Source organism: Cherax quadricarinatus, chromosome 5 (genome assembly GCF_038502225.1).
Source record: "Cherax quadricarinatus isolate ZL_2023a chromosome 5, ASM3850222v1, whole genome shotgun sequence".
Taxonomy (NCBI): domain Eukaryota; kingdom Metazoa; phylum Arthropoda; class Malacostraca; order Decapoda; family Parastacidae; genus Cherax; species Cherax quadricarinatus.
The window spans coordinates 14408113-14426257 of NC_091296.1; the positions used below are offsets into that span (position 1 = coordinate 14408113).

General features: G+C 40.4%; 1 protein-coding gene across 1 annotated transcript in view; it reads right to left on the bottom strand.

The window, feature by feature from the left end:
* The window catches only part of mbt (serine/threonine-protein kinase PAK mbt), a 558896-nt gene that overhangs the window by 347287 nt on the left and 193464 nt on the right, over positions 1 to 18145 (bottom strand). The window lies entirely within an intron of this gene.

Genomic DNA, 18145 nt, shown 5'->3' on the forward strand with positions numbered 1-18145 from the left:
AGGGAGCGCCTGTCTCTTTCTATTTTACATCTACTCCTCCTTTTTCTTAGAGGAATAAGCCTTGTGCATACATCGAGTGCCATCAAGTTAATCTGTTCTAGGCATAAGTTGGGGTCTGTGTTGCTTAGTATATCTTCCCAGCTTATATCGGTTAGGACTTGGTTTACTTGGTCCCACTTTATGTTTTTGTTATTGAAGTTGAATTTGGTGAATGCTCCCTCGTGACTAGTCTCATTATGTTGGTCTGGGGCTCCATGCATACATGTCTGAACCTCAATTATGTTGTGATCTGAGTATATTGTTTTTGATATGGTGACATTTCTTATCAGATCATCATTGTTAGTGAAGATGAGGTCTAGTGTATTCTCCAGTCTAGTAGGCTCTATTATTTGCTGGTTTAAATTGAATTTTGTGAAGAGATTTAAAAGCTCGTGTGAGTGTGAGTTTTCATCAGAGCTGCCTCCTGGTGTTATTACTGCAACAATATTATTTGCTATATTCCTCCATTTTAGGTGCCTTAAGTTGAAATCCCCCAGGAGCAAGATGTTGGGTGAAGGAGCTGGAAGATTTTCCAGACAGTGGTCAATTTTTAACAGCTGTTCCTGGAATTGCTGGGATGTTGCATCCGGAGGCTTGTAGACTACCACAATGACTAGGTTTTGGTTCTCGACCTTTACTGCTAAAACTTCCACTACATCATTTGAGGCATTTAGCAGTTCTGTGCAAACAAGTGACTCTGCAATGTACAGGCCAACCCCCCCCCCCTTTTGCCTGTTCATTCTGTCACATCTGTATAGGTTGTAACCTGGGATCCACATTTCGTTGTCCAAGTGATCCTTTATGTGGGTCTCAGTGAAAGCCGCGAACATTGCCTTTGCCTCTGCAAGCAGTCCACGGATGAAAGGTATTTTGTTGTTTGTTGCTGGCTTTAGACCCTGTATATTTGCAAAGAAGAATGTCATCGGACTGGTGGTATTGTTGGTACTGGGGGATGATTTTTTTCCGGCATTAGTATCTGTATCTGTTGGTTTGGAGTGGAGGCCATCGACTGTGGTTCCACTCCAGGAATGACTGGATTTGGTGTACGATTTCTGCCATTTCCTGCCAGTTTTTTTTCCTTCCTGGCACTAAAAAACCTCTCCCTCTTGATTGGCTGTGGCTACCCAGGTTTTCCCATGGCCTGGATGTTTTGTATCTTTTTGTACCCTTTAGATGGTGTGCCTGGCAATTTAAGTTATAGCACAGTCTTTCCTGTACTGAAGAGGTACACATTTCAGGGTGAAAAAGCTTACAGGAAGGGAGTTTGCATTTTCCTGTTGTCATATGGGCATGGCATTTTCTAGGGTGGTCATAGTTGCACGTCCCGTCTGTTTTTCCAGATTTCCCATGTCTGCAGATATCAAGTGCATAGTATGTGCACAGGCTTGGTTTCCGTTTGCCTTGGGTTTCTGTGACTGTATTCCCTGTTGGTGCATGTTTCCCTGTCTTATGCCTATCCTCCCTAGCACCAACAATGGAGCTCCCACCAGTTGTTTTTGGTAATATATCCTCACTATTGCTAGTGGAGTCCTCTTGTTTGCTATTTCCTGTGGTATTTCTAGTTTGCAATATTGGTTTTATCTTATCTTTGACTACACTTGTTTCCCCACTACGGCTCCTGTCCCCTATGAGGTCATTTATATGTATTCCTTATTGCGTATAATTCCCGACTACCTGGACAAAATCTCCAGCTTCACCATTACTGTCTCCCAGGACAGCACCTCCAGCTTCACCATTACTGTCTCCCAGGACAGCACCTCCAGCTTCACCATTACTGTCTCCCAGGACAGCACCTCCAGCTTCACCATTACTGTCTCCCAGGACAGCACCTCCAGCTTCACCATTACTATCTCCCAGGACAGCACTATCAGCCCCACATTTACTGACTACCAGGACATCACCTCCAGCCTTACAGTTTCTGACTACATGGCCAGTATCAAGGGCAGTACCATTCAGCCCAGACTTTTTATGTTCCCATCTGTTGTAGAAAGCTTCCAGGTTGTCTATGAAAGCAGCTTTGATGTTATCCTCTTTTAATACCCTTGTGATTTTAGTCCACAGATTTTCCTCATTTGGGCATACCCAAAAACACTTCCCTGTTTTAATACTGCTTGTAGCTAGTTCTTGGATATCTGCACAAGGGGCGTGACACCAATTTCCACAAAAATGACAATTTATCCATGTGGAAGCCCGTTTGTTTGATTGACTGCAGACTATACAGAGCTTCATAATGATTTGAATGGTTGATTTACTGTAATTCTACTAGCAACCTCTTGAATACTCTATTAATAACCTCCTTAAATGAAGCTCTAGCTATTTGTATTTCTATTTCTAACTGTACTTGTACATTGGACAGCTTACCGTGTACGTTCCTGATTTATATTTATTGTTTGTATTTGATAAGGGCACCTACAACCCCATCCGTTTACAGTCTGCTTTATTGTCCAACGAATCCGTTTGAAACCAGTCAAGGGTTCGGACCATCAAGGGTTCGGACCAGTCGAGGGTTCGGACCAGTCGATCTGATCTGATCAGTGGGTCACTTATTTAAAACATACTAGTCGGTGATTTGGGCTAACACATGAAGGATCTACTTGAAATTATCTACCCGAGTAATATGTGATTTGATTGATACAAAAGTATAACTTGCGTGTTGAAGAGCCGGTGATTTCTGGCAGCTCCTACAGTGACGAACGGTCGAGCCTCAACCCCTGTTTATCAATGGCTGTATCTAGCTTTTCTAGTTTTTTTTCGTCTCCACCACAATAAATGCTATATTATCACTATAGTTGACTGGTGGAAATTTTGGAGGATGGACGCTTTTTCTGTAGTAATAATTGCTTCTCGTTGTGTATATTGCGACCGCTGGTAACTACAGGTTATATGAAATTCACAGTATACGTCTGGTATTTCAAGAAAAAAGAAACTAATGAAAGTCACTCCACTCCACTAAGTACCATTATAATACTGGTTAGTTGCTACTACAACACTGTATTCTGCTATTCACTAGTATCACTAGATTATATGCGAGTACACTAGCAGGCCAGGAAGATTATTAAAACAGCTGACCATTGTGGTAAGTTTCTGGCGACTTCTGGCACCTGCCTCTATAGGCTTATCACTTCATTTACAAATTCACCTGTTTTCAAATGACACTTTAGCCTTTATCATCTATATACTAGGGAGCCACTGTAGTATACACTATACACTATGTATACACAATGTTATCAGGGAGACTTTCTTTCCTCTGACAAAGAAAAGTTCTATTATTATTATTTTGCACACGGAACACAGGCCTATGATTCCCCTCTGGCAGTAAACTCTGCTAGGTACTGCACACTAATTCTCCTTTTTTGACTCAGTATATAATGTTTTCCGCCCAAGATTGGTTCCAGGCGCTAGAGGGATGTATCGTATAGGATTGATGGCACAAATTAAAGTTCTAGCACGTAAGAGCGACCGTGAAAACACGAGAAAACCCGGAGCACAACGAGGCACGCTGACACGCTGACACTGTATATACACTCAATCATAGGATTAAGTAGTTGATCTTCCAACACATTATAAATGATATTCAATACCGATAAGTTGACGAGTAAGACTTATACATCATCAGCATTCATCATCGGGGCCAGGAGCTGTGAATCGGCCCCTGAAACCACATTTAGGTAAGGACAGAGGCGATCAGAGTACTGGAAATAGTAGACGCGGAGAGGTAAGTTTGAGGTGATCAGTCTATGAAACTGTTCCGTGGGGACGATGACCCCCGGAACCTACCCGGATTGTTGTAGACTCGACCGAATATTCTGCTACAAATGACGCACTGTGAGCCAGTATTATCACAGATGTTTTTCAGCCTCGCTGATTCTGAATTTCTGTTCCTGCTGGGAATGAAAATGTTTATTTACTTGCAAAGGTTACAATGTATGGTTTACATATTATAAAATATTAATTACAGTGCCCACTGCTAGGACTTTTGTGTAATATGACTGATGCTGTGCTGGATGGTATACCTGTTGTTACTGTTTACCGCTGGTTTACCTGTTGTTACTGTTTACCGCTGGTTTACCTAAGCAGTTTACCTGTTGCTAGGATTGTACTGGGCAATCTAACTTCTTTTAAATAAATGATTTAGAAAACCGACAAGTTGATAAATGGGACACCTGTGCAACATTTGGATATATATATTCTGGATAAAGACATCTGAATGTTACACAAGCATCTCATGTATCAATTAAATTTCTGTTCCTGCTGGACTTTGCTGCCTAGTATCAGTGCTCTTCCGGTTACGATTTTGCTGGATAGTAGAGCTACTGATACTGCTTATTGTCAGGAGCGTGCCGAGTAATATCACTACTACTGCTGCGAGGACTGTGCTGGGTAATATCGCTACTGCCGCTGATGTTACTAGGAGTTTGCTTTGTAGTGGTGGTGTTGGTGGTGGTGGTCGTCGTGGTGGTGGTGGTCGTGGTGGTCGTGGTCGTGGTGGTCGTGGTGGTCGTGGTGGTGGTGGTCGTGGTGGTCGTGGTGGTCGTGGTCGTGGTGGTCGTGGTGGTCGTGGTCGTGGTGGTCGTGGTCGTGGTGGTCGTGGTCGTGGTGGAAATCCACAGGTTTTCTGGAGATTTGAATTGTGGCCTTTGAAATAGCAATGCACCGTCCAAACCACTGTTACCAGCGTCTATTACGTCTTTATAGTTCATTATTTGGAAGTTGTCTTTAAATTACTGTTTTTTTTCTATCATTTAAAAATATTATGAGGCAAGGTGTGGGAACAATTCTACTAACAAAGTGTCCCATTACATATTACGAACTATGTTTTCTCTGTTTTGATAAATCTTATGAAAGAAAATGCACAAACAAAATATAATGGATAACTTAAAATTTTAATACTTCTTAAGAAATATTATTATTATTATTATTATTATTATTATTATTATTTATTATTATTAAGTGTCCAATAAAGGGTACCTTAAGTGCTTGCCTGATTTTTGTTCCTGTTTTTGTTTCTTCTAACCTTCGTAGAGACAGTGAAGCTGCCGAGCTGCAGCATGTTGGTGTCGAGCTACGACAATTCCCCCTGGTAAGTAAGTTTATTCAGGTATACACAAATGCAGTTACTTAGATTATCATACATAGCAGCATATGTGTAGAGAACCTAGGATAACCCAAAAAAGTCAGAGTGACTTATTTATATTGGAGTCCTTGTAATACCTTATTAAGAAAAGAAAAGAAAAAGATTTCGTTCGGATTTTTAACCCCGGAGGGTTAGCCACCCAGGATAACCCAAGAAAGTCAGTGGGTCATCGAGGACTGTCTAACTTATTTCCATTGGGGTCCTTAATCTTGTCCCCCAGGATGCGACCCACACCAGTCGACTAACACCCAGGTACCTATTTGCTGCTAGGTGAACAGGACAACAGGTGTAAGGAAACGTGTCGAAATGTTTCCACCCGCCGGGAATCGAACCCGGGCCCTCCGTGTGTGAAGCGGGAGCTTTAGCCACCAGGCCACCAGGATATAATATCTTATTATTATACTATAAAGGATATATACTAGGAATAAGGTAAAAAGAGTTATTTACATTTACATGTGTTAGCTAAAAAAAATAAAAAATCATTCTTCTCCCTTTCTGTCGCTACATTCATTAGGTACCTTTTGGTTCTCTTCTTGAACCGGTTCATGTTATGACTGGCTTTGACATGTGCAGGCAATCTGTTCCATTCCTCTATTGCTGTACAATAAAAGGTGTTTGAAGTCTGGCCACTGACCGTGGGTACTATAAAGTTGTGCTCTCTCTCTCTAGTACTATGATTGCTTAGGTTCTCAGCCTTGGCAAAATTAGCAGCAAGATATTCTGGACACTGTGAGCAATTTTATAAACTTGATTTAACTCCAGTTGTTTTACTCTATCTTCAATATTCTGCATATCCAATTGTTGTAATTCATCCTGGCCTACATGCTCTCTTGGACCCAGGTCCAGGATCATGATCTAAGTATACCCTAATCATGCACAGAGGAGCCACAGACGGGAAGCAACCATCTAACTACAAAAATTCTGCAGCAGAGGAAGATAGGCCTACTGCTATGTGAGGGGTAGGCCGAGGGTGGACATCACCGTGGTAACATCGCCACTACAGTCAAGTCTAAGGAAGTGGACACTTGGCCATTGCCCTTACAGTCAGGTCCATATAGGCGATTCTTTTTTAGCGAAAGTGTGTCAACAACAGGATGTCAGCCTCATCTGATGGGATGGAGGTGGCTCCTTAGATGTTGTGAAAATTTGTATGAACTGCCTCCATGTGAGTTGTCTCCCCTAGCAAGCTCTGTTGACACCGAGCCCTGAGGCTCGTACCTCAGCCTCACAAGTGGCTTATAGGACAGATTTTCATAAATGACTGATGTTGCAAGAAATCTCACCTGCATGCACGTATAAAGGACTAACTTACTTGGTGATGAAGAATGTATCCTGTTCTTCAACCTCCCTAAGCCTTAGCCCCTCTGGACTTCCCCTCAGAACCACATGCAACCGGGAGCCTTAATTCCTGCAATATTCAGTTGGTATTAGTGACCTGTCTGTGCCTCATAACTTCCTGTTTCCAAGGGGGTGTGTATTCCCTAGTATAACTATGCAGAAAGTGACACTAGCTTCTAAGGCTTAACCATGAGGAGACGGCGGCATGTACCAATCATTGGCCATCCAGCTGCACAAAGACCCACAGTTCAACTCACTCGCAATTTCCCCCAGAAACTGGCCAGAATACTGAGAAAGAAAAAGAGGTCTTGTCTTACTGTATGGGCCTGACGGAGGAGGACATCTACAGTACTTCGAGGTGCCTCCACCAGATTTCCACAGGGCCTAGTGTGTGTAGACATGTGGGGCGCCGCCCTGATGTTCATGGCACTTGTTACTCGGATAGTGTCTGGTCTTAGGAGGCACTGCGGTCTCAAAACTCCGTGCCCCAGAATTCAAACTTGGGCTGCCAGTTCTCCCTGGCTAATATAACCTAGGGTTTGCCTACATTATCGGCCTATTACTACCTATGTTAAGGTCTTAGGTCTACATTATTATTATCTACAGTTGCCTCAATAGTCCTAATATTAGTGTACTAACCTCATTAGTCCTAATATTAGTGTACTAACCTCAATAGTCCTAATATTAGTGTACTAACAGTATAAACTACCTACTTCTTTCTCGAAGGGTAAATCTATCAATTAAATATACCTTCCAACCACCTTCGCCAACCTGGGTGTGTGTGTGTGTTTTGGGTGGGTGTAAGGGCCACCCAACCCAGCCGTTCCATCCGTGACATGTTGGGATCTTTGTACGACGTATCTGTCCTGTGGAACTTTAGGACCGAATAAATTTCCACAGATGTATTATGCCATCCAACAAGAACTTTTTAACCTGCCAGGCTAGAAAATTGGCTAGAAGTGTGAAGGGTGAAGTGAGGGGAGAGGTAGAAGGAGACCTGCTAGCAAGAGGTTCTCAGCAGCTACCAGTGGGACGTAGTGGTGAATCTTATGAGGTGAGTTTAAATGCCACTTCTAAGATTGTTCGGTGAACTAGTGATCTGATGTTTGCTGATCTAGTGGTTAAGGATATTTGTTAAATTAGCAATCTGTGGTTATTGAAAAAGGGAAGAATTTTTTTTGTGGAGGTGGCATGCTAGTGGCTTTCTTTGTACTCGTCAACACGCTGTATATGCATTTACACATTGTAACCAATGCAAAGAAATAAAATTTGATTTGATTCGTGTTAAAGGGAGTGAAAGTGAGATGGCAGGCGGGAGATGAATAAGGGCTGCCATAATCATATTTATATTCTGCAGTTCAGTGAAGAAGGAAATAAGTCATGGGGGCTGGAAAAGGTGACTGGAGTAATGGCACCCTGGACAGTGAAAGCCCCACAGTTGCAATGCGTCATTGATGGAGTGTCTGTCTTATTTCCATTGGGGTCCTCAGTCTTGTCCTCCAGGATGCAACCCACACCAGTCGACTAACACCCAGGTACCTACTTGCTTGCTAGGTGAACGGGACAACAAGCGTAAGGAAACACGCCCAATGTTTTCACCCTTGCCTGGGATCAAACCACAGATGCTCTGAGTGTGAAATGAGAGCGTTGCCTACCAGGCTGCGGGACACCTATCTAAGTCTTAATTATATTAAATAGTAGTATTGATTTCTGTTCAGTAACTAAAGAATGTCTCATCTTATTGACTTCTAAATGTTAACACTGATCCTTCCATGAGAAGAAAAACGTAAGTTAAGACTGAGATCAATTACAAGCAATGCCTTTTCTGATAAGCTTCAAACTATCAGTGTTGTTGGGCCTTATTAAAAGGAAGGTTGAGTTTCACTTTGAGCTGCGTAAATTTTAACTTGACAGTTTTATTAATAAATTATTTTTCCATGTAATAACTAGAGTATGCGTCTTCTGGTCGGCTTCAAACTTTGAAGAGTTCATGTATCTTAATTGGGAATATTTTGCTTGGATTTAAGCTTTACATATGATAGTTTTCCATTTTTTAGAAGATGATCAAATTGGATTTTCTTAATAAAACACAAAATTAAGTTTTTATTCTCAGAAGATTATTAGATAATTTTAAATGTAAATGTTGGTCATGTTTCGTTACACCTTCTGTCACTGTTTAACCAACAGTAAGTGGGTACCTGAGTGTCAGTAGACTGTTGTGGGTCTCATCCTGGGGGGAGGGGGGTTAAGTTTTTCTTAGGGCTGGGATTTTGAAAACAGCTGAGGCAGGATAATACTTTTAGCCTATAAAATTGATTTGTGTGAAAAGTACTGCAAAAGGAAAACTGTAAAACACTGAAAATTTGCGTGTTTTTAGCGGTTTTAAATATCATGTGTAAAATGAACCCTTAAATACTGTACGACGTGATGCCGGAGGTGTTCCATTATAAGCAACAGTGTTCTCATCCCATATTCTCCAAGGCTTTCGTTCATAACTTAAGAACGCCTTATCCGATCGGCTTAAAATTTTCGTCCCTGGTCAACTATTACTAGGTTATGGTTCATGGAACAGCTGGCAAGTGTAGATTCCTTCTCCTCAATTTTAAATACAGCATTTCCGAAACTAATTTCCACGAGAGAACTTTAAGAGCCTTCACTGATCGGCTTCAAAATTTCAACACTGATGCATTCTACTTAGAAGAAGGTATTGTTTATGGAATATGTAGGTATCATTTTGCCACTTTTAACCTCGTAATTGTATAGTAATAGTTTCCATTATATAACTTGAGCTTTGCTTCCTGAGCTCTGGGACTAGTCTCACTGCAAACCTCAGTACTTTCTGTGGCTTCTTGACATACTTGATCAGATGTGGGTGTTGTATATTCCAAGATGGACCTGATATATGCCATATATAGTGTCGTAAATGACTCTTCGTTGCGATTTCAGAAAACTAAACTCACTTTCCCATAAATGCATTTGCTGTAAAGGTTATTGAGCTGATGTTTCTCTAAGACATGAGACAAACATCAGCTGGCATGAGTAGGTGCACAGCCAGGGAGAGAGAATTGATTCGGTGTAACTTGTACCTATTACTACAGTCTCGCTCCAAGGAACTGGAGCTATCCTTCCTCTTCCATGGGTTAAACCTAATTACCTCCCATGCCCCCTCAGGGGCTATATGACCATCCCCCCTACGAGCTTAGCACTTAAAATTCTGGTACCCTAGTGAAGAGTTGACCAAACTTGTCTTTTTCAATCCAGAGATTTTCATAGATTTGTAGAGGAAGATGGTCAAACCTTTCAGTAAATAGACTTCTGAGAATTCCCTTAAAACCGGTCAAGATTGCCGTGCCAGCAGGATCCTGGGAAGGGAAGAACGTCGGTTTGATTGTGTCAGCAGGACTTCCCGGAGTCCTCTCTGCCGATCGGACTGAGTGGTATACTCAGTTACTCATACATTACAAGACCAGGTCTTGAATGCATATAAAAGTCTGTGTAGTCAGTGTTGGCCCCATCTCTTCACTCGATTGATGATTAAATAATTATACCTTACTCCCACTCGAGAGTGATAGGCCACTCATCTTTTTCTATCATCCCCCTCCAACCGGTTACCCATACATTATTTTCCCTATTTCACTCTTATCCATTACCCTTCCCACTTCTATTCCCTTCCCCTCCCTTCTCGACATATTTCTATAATGACCAAACCAAAGCAACACTAGTCTCTTTGCCCAAGAAATTATGAAAAGGCTACAACGAGTGGGATATGGGTGCCCATGACCCCTCTTCTCCGCAGAGGAGCTAACACTAGAGAAGAGAACGTGAAAGAACTGTGGTATCTAAATACTACTTTGATCTGACTGCTCTTAATTTCTTGGCACTTAAGGAAATCTTCAACAGTTTCAAAGACAATGAGTCTCTTCCAAATATACTTTGAATATTCAAATATAGCGTTTGCTTACTATAAGCAATAATTTTGAGGGATAGGTAATACTTACGGTTTTGGCTTAAATAGCAAGGCTCTTCTTGCCGAATAAGGCAAGCGAAAATTTGTGTATGCAGTAATTACGCAAAAATCATTCTGAACCAAACGAAAAAAATATATTTCATTGTGTTTGTTTATTATTAAATTATTGTAAACTTATCTAAGATATATTTAGTTGGATTAGTCTAAATTAAATAGCACTTGCTATAATAAGGTTAGATAAGTTTTCTAAGGTTCTTTTGGTACAAAATTATTAATTTTTACATTAACATAAATGAAGAAAATATATCTTTAAACGTATAAGAGAAAATTTTAGAAATGACTTAATTTTAAATGAGTTCTTGCTAAGTGACGTTCTTCCTATTCGGCACGACCTATACATATATATATATATATATATATATATATATATATATATATATATATATATATATATATATATATATATATATATATTAATAACAACACTGCGACTAGCAAAGGAGTCGAACCCATGCTGCTTTGGCCTGCTTTATGGTGAGCAAAAACTCATGACGCTCTAGTCCATGGGACTAGAGCGTCATGAGTTTTCGCTCACCATGAGGTGGGCCAAAGCAACATGGGTTAGATTCCTTGGCTAGTCATATTGTTGTTATTGATCAATACCACTCGTTCGTGGGTACAATAATATAAAATACTGCTCGTTGGGCTAGTACACCAAACAGGGAGTAGAATGAAATTAGCTCAGAAGCATCCACACCACCGTATGTCCTCGGATGACGAGTACAACACTTGATATATATATATATATATATATATATATATATATATATATATATATATATATATATATATATATATACAGTGAAACCTCAAAATTCGAACATATCACATATCGAACATTTCAAAAATAGAACCCTTTTTTCCAACCAACTTTGTCCCTATTATCGAATGCGCCCCTATTTTCGGCTCTCCTAGGCTCTTCTCTTTTGAACAAAAATGATACGTTGTTATCGTTAAATTTTCATTTTTGTCCATGTTACTGCATTCAGGTTATGATCACAGATGTTACGAAAACTGATGAGAGAGAGAGATAGAGAGAGAGACTGAGACAGAGAGATAACAACATAAGAACATAAAGAAGAAACACTGCATCAGGCCTACTGGCCTGTGGAAAATACTGTATATATTTTCCGGAAATACTGTATTTTATATGTAAATTGATGGCCTATATTGTAGGTAATAAAAATTAATTTGTAAATAAATAAAGAGCCAGCGATAGGTGAGCGTCGCTGGGGAGGAGACGCCATTGTTTTTGAATGTGATACAAGCATGTTAGTGTCATGTGCATAATTTTCGTCGCTCTAGGTGTTATATTGGGCTTAAAACCTCTCAAACAGGAGCCGAAATTCTTGGAATTGCGGTCCTGCATAACGTGAAAAATCAGGCGACTGGACAGCTAAGTCATGTCTATATATTTATGTTGGAATTCTGGCCAGTATTTTCTTCATAAAGTTAGGCAGGAGGGTATGACACACCATAATCTCCAGAATAATTGGCGAGTCTTATTATTATAAATTCTCCTTCTGTTACCTAAATGTGTATATGTAATCATTTATTAATTTTAACATACAGTCCACATATTTATATTAATGTTTACCATAATTCCTGGTAATGTATATTTCATTTGAAATTAATATAGGTCAAGAGTGACTTGTGGATATGAAAGTTGTAGATATCGAAGGGGGACATTTTTTGTGACCTAGGTGTCCCAAAATTCCTACTTGTCTCTGTAACTTTGATAAAAAATAATTATCTTTGTTACCATTTACTGGTATGTATCTTATGAGTTACATCCAGGTAAATTTAATTTTCCACATGGCCCATGTGAGGCAGGTCGAAGTCTCCTACCGACTTAAGCCAATGATCCAACTTAGTCAAGTCAGGTCACATTCACTTAAGGTAGGAGCACAACATCAGACCTATTAGCACAAACTAGTCAGGTTCAACTCATACCCACTCGTGTATTTATCTAACCTATTTTTAAAACCACAGCATTTTAGCTTCTATGACAGTACTCGGAAGTTTGTTCCACTCATCCACAACTCTATTACAAAACCAGTGCTTACTGCCCTTTATCGGGCAGGAATTTATTGGCTTCAAAGTGCGTTTTTTGAACATGTCTTCCTACTCCCACTGCGCATCTGGGTTCCCGTTTTCTTCTTCTTCTTATGACCAGAGCTTTGGTAAGATGGGTAAGGAAGAAGGATGGGTACGGATGGAAATATTGGAAAAGGGTGGGAGGGGGGAGAGAGGTAGGATATAAAAGGTAAGTGGCCCAACCACTTTGGTGTAATTTAAAAAGTGTATGTGAAATGATAAGATATTCTTTAAGGGGTATAACACTAACCCATCAGAGTCACATAGATATAACAGATATATAAGTACATGACTCTGAATTGGTAGTAATTATACAAGTTGCAATTGCTTTTTTTTGCGATTGCACAACGGATATTTATGCGACAATGAAGGCAATAATTTTCTGGCCAGTCTATAGAATTACGTGACAATGGCCTCTTACAGGTGGTGTCCAGCCATGGTAAATAGTATAATTTTTACATTAGGTTGTTATATAAGATGTCTCCCTAATTGGGGGCGATGATTTTCTTAGTATACATAGAAGGGTTCTGGTGCTACCCAATCTTCTTCATCAGGGAGGTTGCTCAATATCATGGGTCGATGGTAATCATCTTTATGCATAAAACGACAGACCCTCTGTGGGAGAGTCATTCTTTGAGTCCTGTGAGGAGGAGTATTGATTATATAATCCGTGGTATTTACCACTTGTATAGGATGTTCTCTATCTGGCATGTATAGTTCTTGCATTGAATAGAGTTGTTTCTTTTTTAGAGTGTCGAGGCGTACATTTATGGCAGTAATATCTTGTTGTATGTGTAAATCTGCCATTTTAACTCTGTCTCTCCTCCTGGTATCGGTAATGAAGCGAAGAGCTCTATTCTGGACCCTTTGTAGCCGTAGCATGTTGGTCTTTGTTGTTAATGACATTGGGACACAAGGGTATTCGAGTATTGGTCTTATTATAATTTTATACAGATGTTTTTTGACATGTTGAGGGGCTTGATTGAATCGAAAGAGACTGCGAAGACCGGCTTTGGCTATGTTGATCTTTTTAGTTACATGAGATGTTGAGTGGAGCAGCCTGTCTATTTCATATCCCAAGATCTTGTTAGGGTTTCTAATGGCTACAGGTGTACCTCTGATGTAGATACCCCCTTTATCTTCAATTGTTGATGCAAAACATCCTATCGTGCTAACAAGGACCTTGTCAGGATTAGTCGTAATTCTCCATTTCTTTTCCCAGTTAGATGTTCGACGAAGTTCAATATTCATTTTTTCTATGACTCATACTTGTATTTTCCTGTTACCGGAGTTGATGAGACGACATGAATAACATCATCTGCAAACTGTGTCACAATTGTATCATTAAACTCTAGTTGAGGAAGGTCATTCACATAAATGTTGAACAGAAGTGGACTGAGACAAGAACCTTGTGGGACACCAGCTGTCGGTATAAAAGGCTCTGCCGACCTGCCATGAAAGGTGAGAATGATTTTTCTTTGAGTTAAGAAATTATATATTACTCTGAGAAAAGTCCAGTTATGGTCTGGTAGGTCAATGAGTTTGTATATAAGGCCATCATGCCATAAGCTATCAAAAGCTTTATGAACATCTCTGGTGGCAATTAAGGCAAGATTCCCCTGATGCTTTAGACTTGCTACTGTATCGAAAATAACATTTATTGCATGATTGGTACCTCTATGTGTTCTAAAGCCAAATTGTTTTTCAGTAAAAAAGTGATTAAACTCCACATAGTAGTTCAATCTGTTGGAAATGACCTTCTCAAGAACTTTTCCAGTGACTTCAAGTAAAGATATAGGTCTATAGTTCCCAGGTTGGTGAATGTCTTTATTGGGCTTTCCTAGAAAGATCATCCTAGCAGTCTTAAAAACCACTGGAAAATGTCCCGAGGCCAAGATGGCATTAAAAATATTTACCAAAGACTGTTTACAATTTCTGGGGAGGAACTTTATTTGTTTCATTGTTATTCCAGAGAGGCCAGGGGCTCTATTGCGCATTCTTCCAATAACCTGACTCATCTCTAGTAATGTAATAGGTCTAGTAAGCGGGTGAGTTGAAGTATCGATGGAAGGCAGTGGTTGTAGATCATCCAAGTTCTCATCTCTCCATTCATTTACCAACTGATAATGATTATTGTTAAATTGACGACTGTTATTGTGGGAGAGAATTTTCTCCCATACATCACCCATCAAATTAGCCTGGTCCTGTGGATCGTCAAGTTTAATTTCAACATCTTCATCATCCTCATCAGTAAAGGTATGAACTAGGTAGTTAGGAGCCTTGTGCTTTGCCCCTAAAAGTTGTCGAATCTTATTCCAAAATTTTGCTGGTTCACGTTGGTACTGATTAGCTTGAAGAACTAGCAGTTTCCATAAGTCCCGTTTGTGATGACTAATCATGTTAATTAATTCTTGCCTTAATCGGTGCAGTGTAGCTGCTGGTGGTTGTCGCGTTTGAAGATGCCTTCGACATTCTGCTTGATAATTTCTTAAATTGTCTCTAATTTCCCTAGTAGGTTTATATTGTTGGTAAATCTTTGTGGAAGCTAATTGACAAGTTGCATTAGTAGCTTCAATTATTCGATTATGCAGGGACCTGATTGCATCATCAATTGCAGTGGAAGGTAGATTTTCCAATGACACAATTTCATCATCACCCAGATATGCCCTGAAGGGGTCAAATCCTAGGGTGTTAAGATTGGGTTTAGGAGTTACAGGTATTCTAAATGGAGAAGTTTGTAGTTGTATTATAACAGGGATATGGTCAGATCCTACATTTCCACCAGGAGATATACGACAGTGAAAGATGTCACAGTCTCTGTTTGTCAGTACTATATCTGGTGTCCCTGAATGAGGTCCAATGTACGATTTAAAGAATGGGCTTTGAAATGACAAGTTTCTAGCTGTCATGATATTAAAGAGTTGTTTTCCTTTTAAGTCACCCAGTGGAATACCAGCTCCACAGTTGAAGAGGGCAGGGTGATGAGCATTAAAATCTCCCGCTAGAATTGTTGGAATATTTCTGCTTAATATCCTATGTAGAGGAATTGACTCTATATATTGTTGTCTCGGGGGAAAATATCCAGTTCCTGTCACTAGTTGTCCATGAGACGTTGTCATTTCTATTGCAAGAATGTTATCTTCATCAACATGAATATTTTTAAATGTATAGCCTAATTTAACTAAGATGGCTACACCACTAAAAGGTCCTCTCGATTTCTCCACAGTACAGTAACCACGTAATTTAATATGTTGATCAACTCTTGCAGCTGTCTCGTTCAAAAGTATAACATCGGGATTGTAGTTATGTAGTTCAACCTCAAGAAGGTAACGGTTATTAAAGAAATGTTGAACATTAAGTTGGAAAATTGTAATCCCCATTATTTCTTGCACTTCGCTCGTGTGCTGCGGTCTGAACGCCTGCAAGTAATGTCATGTTTGTTATCCACACTATTCCTGCTGGACTCGTCAAGGGGAGGAGGGAACTTCTGCGTAGGTGCTTGTGTATTAAAAATGCCATCATCTTCACTAGAGGTAGTAATATTAACAGATTCATTAGAATCGTTAGAGTCATCATCAGAAAACTGAGGTATGATATTCCCAGTTACAGGAAGCAGAGGCTCGTGAGAGTTAATGGGAGACTGTGGAGGCTCCAAGGGAAAATTAGGTAGGCAAGGTGAGTTATCCTGGGAAAGTTCCTGTTCAACAGGATCAGCTTCAATAGCGGGAGAGTAGGCACCAATTTCTGGGGCATTGTTATGTTCAGGTGTTGACTTATCGGGTTGAGGGGAGTTGACAACCTGGGTATGCGAGGTGGGCGATCCCTGGGCCAGGGATGACTTAGGTTTATTTTTAGATGTAGAGTAGGGCACATACTTCTTGTTATGAGAAGGCTGGGTCATATTAGCCTTCACATTTTCTGGGATAGTGATGGGAGTGATCCCATTAGCCATTAACAGAGCATTTAAAACCTGAGAGCAGAGTTGAATGTCACCACCTGCTATGTCTTTGGCCATCATATACATTAGTTGTGCTCTCGTCATATCCCCGGCTGTGGATACCTGAGACATAGATGAGACTGAACCTTGTTGTTGCGTTTGTGTATGTTGTAGGTGAGGGTTAGATTGGGGCGCTCCAAGAGGGGCAGAATTCCAAACATTGGAACCATTGGTAGAGACCTGAGGAGTCCCACTTGATCCAGGCAGAGCTGGGAAGGAAGTTTGGGACATCGTTGGCGGTGCCTGGGGAGTGGTCTTCTTTGAAGTGGACAGTTTCTTGGCTTCAATAATTTTCTGCATTTCCTTTTTCCTTTCAGGACAAATAGCAGAAACAGCATGATGTTTTCCGTTGCAGAGGACACATTTGGGTGTATTTTTATTATTACAATCTCGATAAGAATGTTGGCCAGAGCAAATGCTACAAATCTGCCCTTGAGTACTGCATTTGTTGGTGTTATGACCAAAGGCATAACACTTAAAACATTGTGTCACACTGACAAATCGTTCAAGAGAGATTTGGTCAGGTGTACATCTGGTGCCAAAACATTTGAAGCCATTTTGACACACAAGTTTGGCCTCCTCAGGTGTCTCAAGTATTAATTTTAAGGTTACCTTGTTGTTGTTAGGATTAGAGAATTTATGTGCTTCTACAGCCCTAAATTCAGAATTCTCTGTATTAATGTCCTCAACAATTTCATTCACAGTGCTATGTTTCATAAAACTGTTGATTCTGGCCACAAACACAGTCCTCTGAGCTTGATAGCTCTCAGGTGCAACTGGGGTAACACCAGAAGTCTTCAGTTTGTCAAGAACATCATGCTTCAGCAGTTGAAGTAACTCTTCTTCCGAAGAGAGGAGAAGTACTGCTCCAGCGTGGGTTTGAAAAACATCCACTGGAGCAACAGTTGAGTTCGAGCAAATACATGTTAGAATTTCTATCATGGACATTTGATTTCCATCAATACGTAATCTTACTCGTATCCTCGCCATGATGTCTGGGAAGGAACATCTGGCAGAGGAGTTCTTAACAAAAAAGGATCTTTCCTTAATGTTAATCTGACATCCTATTTCAGCTGACTTATGAAGGTCAGCCCCTAAGATAGCCTACCCTCGAGTGGTGAGGGGAAAGGGCCCAAGGCAAAGATCGGCCGGATTTTAAAAAACCACACGGGCTACCGGATGGTCAAAATGCCTTGTGTTAACTCGCCAAAGCGAAGTTGCCGAAAAAGAAGAAGATAGGAAAGTCAGAAGGATAGCAATGTATGTAGTATGTTAAGTGTGTGGGCCAGTGTTGATGTTTGGGTGAGGGGAGGATGGGGAAGGATGGGGGGATGGGGATGAGAGGGGTTAGCAAGCAAGTAAGTAAGTAAGTTTATTCAGGTATACACAAATACAGTTACATAGAATTATCATACATAGCAGCATATGTGTAGAGAACCTGGGATAACCCAAAAAAGTCAGACAGAGTGACTTATTTCCATTGGGGTCCTTTTACCCTATTATTATAATATAA